General features: G+C 38.0%; 1 pseudogene; it reads left to right on the forward strand.

The window, feature by feature from the left end:
• Window positions 1-2,208: 2,208 nt before the first annotated feature.
• The window catches only part of LOC107001338, a 20,945-nt pseudogene continuing 15,802 nt past the window's right edge, over window positions 2,209-7,351 (forward strand).

The following is a 7,351-nucleotide window of genomic DNA, read 5'->3' on the forward strand; positions in this document are numbered from 1 at the left end:
TACTTTTTTTTAGTTGAATAGAAAAATGCATGAGGAATTTTGAAAAAGATAGCTTTTAATTAGTAATAGGGACAATGCACATGTACTCCCCTAAACTATGACCAAAATTTCAGAGACACACCTTACCTAAATTAAATAACAACGGTTTGGGTCATTGCAATAGATACCAATTTACTTAATGACTAAGGCTCGGTCGTCACACGCTCTCACTTCGGGATTCTCCCTGGTAGCGAAATGACACTTCCACGGAACAATGAAAGTTTGCAACATCTAATGATTCCAAACCCTAAATGGGTAAACACACGTTAGAATAAAGTGATTAAAATGTACTACACAAAAGGAGTACTACGCTTCCACGTTTGAGTGGTTTATCAAGAAACATGCCAAGGTTTAATACACCTCCAAGTGTTCCTCAAGTTCTGCCCGCTAGAGCGACAGCTCTGCCGCTGTAGAAGAAGATCTCCCTCTGGAGCAGGAGATCGGGCAGCAGTAAGTAGGGTAAAAGGGGCAAAATCACATTTTTTCTTACACTGCATAAAAATAAAATCCTAACTCTCTCAATTCACTCTCTTCCGAACGTCGAAATCAAGGTATGTTTTCCATTTCATTCGCTCTTATTACTTAGATGGCATGGTTATTAGTTGATCCAATCATAATGGTTTTTGGGTAGTTTTTTTTAAAATTTAACTTGGTTGCGAAATGTGATAAAAAAAATTGTATAATAGTTACTTCTCTTATGTCGCGAACATTTATACAGTGTCCCAGGTGTAAGGATTCCGCAAAAAAAAGGTAAATCAATATGAAAAGGGTTGAAGAAGTTGAATAACGATCTTTCAATGAACTCGAATTTTTTACACTAAAAAGGTGTTATTTAATGGAAATACTTGATTATTCTTGTTCTAGCGTAGTTAATATACTCTGATCCGCTAAAAAACTAAAAAAAAATAGGGATCTTGGGATGAAAGATACCCTTTTTGCGCCTTGAGTTCGGCCAGATAAAGGTCGCTGCAACGGCTTGCAGCACGTTGTTGCGGCCTACATTATCCTACTGTTGGGGGATGATGGATGCTATTGTGGGATGGCCTAGGCCAGTAGCTTGTCTCCTTTTTTCCAAAAATATTTCTCTTTTCCTTTTAGGCTTCCTACCTGGTCTATATAGTCCTAAGTCTTATTTCTCACAGGATATCTCAAATAGATGGTCAAAATAATGAGAATCCACTTTTCATCCTGTTTGCAGATGCTACTACTCGGGAGAGGCATCATGATTATCACATTACAGGGTTTTACTACGAGAGGGCGCTAGTATGACATAAGTTTGAGAAGAAAGACCTTGCTTTCTATGCTCTTCTGGTCATGTTTAGGTGGCTCCCGCTAACTGAGACTCCTCCAGATGCCCTCTCTACCTTGGTGAGGGAGTTCAGTGTAATCCTCTATATTGTACGCTGGGATAATCCTTACCCAGTCATTCGCGTTCGGGGAGTCAATATTCCACTGAATGCTACTACTATTAATGAGGTGATGTAGGTGCTAGAGGTTTCAAACTCGGTGTACGAGGACAAACTCAGGGAGTTGGATCTAGAGTAGCTGCGGGACAGTAGTGTATCTTGCAAGATGTGATCAGGTTTAGTGGATAGATTAGAAGGCCTTACTAGTGTTGATTGGTCACCGGATGCTAAGAGGTGGCTACACCTGGCATATAGAAGGATTAACCCATCGAGCAACCGCACCGATGTTACTTTTACTCAGGATCTGTTTGTAGTGTGTGCTATACAGAATATTCAGCTTAATGTGGGGGCATAGATTATCTCAAAGTGGAAGATGTTCTACCGGGGAAATAAGAAGGGAGTCTTCCTTCCCTGTCTTATCACTGCCCTATGCTTCTTCCTTCCCAGTATTATCACTGCCCTATGCAAGGGGCCAGGAGTGCCCTTGTTCGATTCCTATGAGGTATTACCTATGGATCCCCTTATTAACCCTCTTTTGGTTCGGGTAGGTTCTACTTCTAAGGATAAGAGGAAGAGGACGATCAAGGCTAGCAGCAACAGGGCAGCCGCAGGTTCTAAGGACGAGGATCCACTCTCGGATGCACGGGTCGAGATAGATCTTGAGATTGTGCAGACGAAGATGGGGGGGGGCAGAGTTGCTCTGTTGCCTGCTGCACCATGAGAGGAAGAAGAACCTAGCGAGGGATCGTATGTTGATTCAACTATGGAAGGCAGTGAGGACTATTTTTCCCTGTGTTACTCCCGGATAGGAATTGCCCATAGCGGAGAAGGAGGACAATTCATGTTAGTGTTCTATCATGATGTTATGACCTTGATATGTAATTATGAATGTGTATTATTTCTTATATGAGTTAGTATATGTATTATGACTATGTGAGATTATGTCTTCATAATGTTATTGTCGGTGTGCTTGATAAACTATATGTGAGATATTTATGACATATTTTAAAACTCTTTTAAAGAATGATGTTCAAAAGTGCATAAATCATGGTTTCAAATAAATACCCCGTTTTAGAATGTTTTAATGGTTTTATTGCACGGCTTCCACACTTAGTACATTTTTGTACTTACTGAGACTTCTACATTTTCTACAAAGTGTAGTGTTTTGATATAAGGTCTATTGTACATGGAAAATAGGTTTATAAGGAGCTTCGAACATGAAGACTTAGGGAGTCCTTATTGTTTCGAGGACGAACCTACCTTATTCACTTATGTAGTTCAATTATCTAAATTTATTATGTAAGGTTCGTGTGCGTAAATTGTCTTAATATGAAGTTTAAATCTAGTGGTATAAAGGGTTTTTAGATACAGTATCATTGATACTCACATTTCATAAAGTATTTGGTTGTAGAGAAAAGTTTTAAATATTCCATTATTTTCATTTACTTTAATGTTAGTGAATTTCTAAGGGCTCGTAGAAAACCTCTGAGAGGTTGAATACGCCATGTTGCGACTGAGGGTGCTCTCGGGTTGTGACTAACTTGGTATAAAAGCACAAGTTTATGAAATGGTCTTAGGATGTCTCAAACCATGTGTAGTAGAGTCTTGTTTATTGGTGTGAGTCAAGACACATCAATGAGCGAGAGACTATAGGATGTTAAGAAAAATTCACTTTTTATATCTCATGGTCACGTCATAGATCTATAAGCTCTTTCTCTCTTATCCCGTATTTTATGGTCGTTACGTTGTAATTATTATGAGGATTTATGCTACAAGTAAGGTTAGATGGTTGGTTGAGATGAAAATTATGGCTATGTGTGACTTGTGAGGTTGAGGTAAAAAGTTGTGATGTTGCCATTTTGTTTGAGCACAGTATCATTGTTTCCTTCGTGTTGATTAGAAGAGCTTGAATAGGTTTAATTCTAAGGGTTATATAGTGTACCTACCTAGAAAGGTAATTGTGAGGCCATGTATTGTTTATGTTGTGTTTTGAAGTTGACATTGAGAAATGCATGTACTACGTAGTTGATAGTAAATGAGAAATGTGTTGGCGTTGACCAAGTTTAAAATAGTATGTTTTCCTTAATATTGATCATAGGTATGATAATTTTAATAGGTTGCGTAGATAACACCTATACAAGATTGGTTGGTCGATTCCACCAAGTTTGATAGTAAGGATTGAAATGGTCTAGAGTTGTCTTTATCAAACTTTAATCAAAGAGAAAAAGGTTACTTGGTTAAAACCTTTTTATGTTCCCCTAAAGATTACTAAGAGAGGATGTCTACCCCTATGTTTCTAGAGCAAGTGGTAGTGATCTTAAGGGTTCCGATATGTTTTGTATGTGTTGTTAGAATTCTTAATATCTCTGGATCAAATATGGAGAGGGACTCCCTAAAGACTATGGATGAAGTCCCTCAAGTGATGAACCTTGTAGGGATAGTTCCATTAATACTTGTCTTTTATTACTTGATAAATAGAATATGGTGATCTTTTGGTTTACCCTTAGTATTCATGGGTTTAAATATATCCATGTATGGTTGATTAGTATAAACAAACTTAGACCTTATAAGTTTAAAGATATGACGGAATTTAATGACTAGTAGCGCTTTTGTGGTACCTAAAGATGTTAAGGGAGTTGACTCCCTTTTTTAGGGTAGAGATAAAATTCTCAATGGTATAGAATCTTATTGTGTGAGGAGTATTAAGGTTTAATTTATAGCTTTCTCCGAATCTAGAATTTATAGGTAAGATGTTGTAAGAGTTGGTATAGGAGTACCCTTAGTGAGGGATAAAGTTCTTAGATGATAATGTTATTGACTGTCCTTCATATTTTTAAATTTAGCTCGCGGAAATTCTCCATTATGAAAACCACCTTGGGTGATGGATATGAAAAGTTGAGTATTTTCGATATTCATGTTTGAATTTAGTTGAAGTCCTTACATTATGGAGTGTAGTGAATTTGAGGAGTTTAATTCCTGTTAGAAGATTGCCTATTGTATTGGTAAAGTGGTTCTAATCAAGAGTGCCTAAATGGGAACCTCTTCAATGTAGAAATGACAATTTGGATCTTAGACCTATAAGATAAGAGGTTGGAGAGTATGGAAGTCCTATTATGTGAATGTGAGGAGTGGTTTTTATTATGGGTCTTTGTAAAAGGTCCTTAATTGACTTCATGAGGTGGTTTAGGGAATATGTTGGGTTATTCATTTGATGTAATGGAATTTTGGCTCTATCCTGAGGTGTTGAACTTGCCATGAATGAGAATAGGTAACTTCCTCTTATAACTATATGATTTTGTGTGTTTGAAAGTAATTGTATAGGCGCACTCTAAAGAAGTGATGGTGTGCATAGCCAATACAGTTGAAGTGTGCTTATGAGTTGTAATGACTTTCTTATATGATGCATGTTCATGAAAAATAGTGTTAGGCAAGAAGCTGAAATTTTGTGAATTTTTATCTTCATGTTGCAATGTATTGGGTATGATCTTCCAATTTTAACTTCATCAGAAAGGAATTATGACCATTTTATTTGTCGGGAGTTAAGAATTCCTCCTTAAATGAAATGACCATTGTAAAATATTTGCATCTGATCCCACGATAAAAAAAGTGAGGATCATATTATGACTAGGAGAAGGTAGTTCCTCCAAAAAATATGAGAAATGTTGACGTTATGGTGCATAATGGGATATCGGTGTAGTTCCTACTTCCTTGTATGGTACTGATAATGTATTCATGTGGAGTTCATGATTAATCCCATGTATATGCATTAATTGATAAGGAATAATTTTTGTGATGCTAGTATTGAGTCATTTCCGCTTTCATGTCAAAGTATCCTTCAACAACGAATGTTCCTAAGATGGGAGGGAGGGGTGTATTTAAACACTCCGGAGAATAATAGGGTAGACTAGACCCTACTGTGAGGGTTTGTTTCATGAGTTAAGGGGTTTTAGTTGCTAAATATTGAAGCATGTACTAGAACCCTAATTTTTGAAGATTTTTTTAAAGGTTGAGTGAAGGTTCAAAGGTAAGAGATAAGCCAAAAGTGTCAAACCTAAGCAAAAGGGCCAAGTCTTCCTCAAGATGGATAGACACTGCCAAAGAGGAGCACGGCCACTTTCACAACGAGTGGTATTGACCATGGTATGTGAAAATCCTCGTGACGGTATTTTAGGAAATTGTAACAAAAGGAAACAAGGCCTATCCACTACATAGGCGTCACGACTCGTGATCTAGACCACGGAGCGTGGGAGGCATATTGGTCTTTCCTTAGAATTAAGAGAGCCTTTTGTGCATGAAACACAATTAATACTGTGCCTCACCTTTCTCGAAAACCAGCATGACACGTGGTGAGTACCATGGATCGTGGTGTTGCTCGTCGTTGGCTAGGAAGTGGCAAAAAAAAGGCTGCCCAAAAGACAGCCCCTCAACACAAGCCACTTCACAGCTCGTGGTGATGACCAAGGCCCATTATATGTATCATGGGGGTGCAATATAAATTTACGGGTTATGGGAAAGGTTTCCTAGATAATGTATCATGACCACGGGACGCACTACGGCTCGTGGTAGGCACCACGACTGGTGAAACCTCACGTGAAGGGTTTCGATTAGACTTAGAATGTAAAGTCATCTTCAAATTGTCATAACTCTTTCCTCAAAAAGAATCAGGTGTGCCATAACCTATTGAACTACATGTCTCTGAATCCTCTTACCAACGCCACCTAGTTTTTTAAAGTCCTATCTCGGAGTAAAAAGTTAGTCCTGATATAGGAAAGCACAATTAGGCTAATAGTTCTTAACAACCCATTTGACGGGCCGTGGTGATGATGACGGTCCGTAAGGTCGTCCATCAAGCCATTTCGGCAGTTTCAAGTAGGAGAACTTTTGGGTAGTTTCCCAATTATTTAATCTTAAGGTTATGTCGTTTTTCAAAACACTAAGATACCTATATAAGTCATTTCAAAAACAAAACACGCCCAATTAAATCAATTATCCCATAATAGAATGCCAATTCCTCTTCCCTCCCGAAAATTCTTTACTCTCAAACCACCATTGAAGTACATGGAACATGATGAATAAGGGCTTGTAGATGGAAGCTTCTCACAAAAAAATTCATAGGGCTTTAAGTATAAGATATGATAGCTTTTTATCTTTGATTAGCTATAATCAAGGAGCCCTTTCAAATTGTGTTTTCAAAGTTCCCTAAATTCTAGGTTTTATTCCAATTCCGTGAGTCTCTTTCAAAACTTGTTTCTACATATCTTATTTGATTAATTATTTTTATATATGATTGTTTGGGGTGAATTCATATAACATTAATGGGTTTTGAACAAATTCCCACAAGACACGTGAATCCCCTTCTTTCTTAAATTCAAACTAGCTAGTATTAGATGATGATTGATGAATGTGAATTCAATATGGTATTATGTATTTGAATATTGAATTATCATGTTATCCTCTATAGTGTAAAATATCACTAAATTAGGTTAAATTTTTAATAAAGCCTTGATAGCTATGAATGAAGGTATGCAATTGGTAAGTAGCTTTCTATGGAATTGTAACGACCTGTTTAGTCGTTTTGAGCTGCAGATTTTATTTCTGGAAAAACTGGCTGAGACGACGGAACCCACGACGGACCGTCATGGGCACGACGGACCGTCGAGGGAGTCTCGTTCCAAAACACTTAGACTTCTGAAATTTGGGTACTGAAATCGACTCTCTGAACTTGGCGACGGACCTGCAGGACGAACCTTCGTGGGCACGACGGACCGTCGCAGGTGTCTCGTTCCAAGAACACTTAGACTTCTGAAATGTGGGTACTGAAATCGACTCTCTGAACATCGTAACGGAATGGCAGGACGGACCGTAACAGGCGTGACGGGCCGTCACAGACTCTTGGTAAAAATCTA

Source organism: Solanum pennellii, chromosome 10, assembly GCF_001406875.1.
Source record: "Solanum pennellii chromosome 10, SPENNV200".
In the NCBI taxonomy this organism is placed as follows: domain Eukaryota; kingdom Viridiplantae; phylum Streptophyta; class Magnoliopsida; order Solanales; family Solanaceae; genus Solanum; species Solanum pennellii.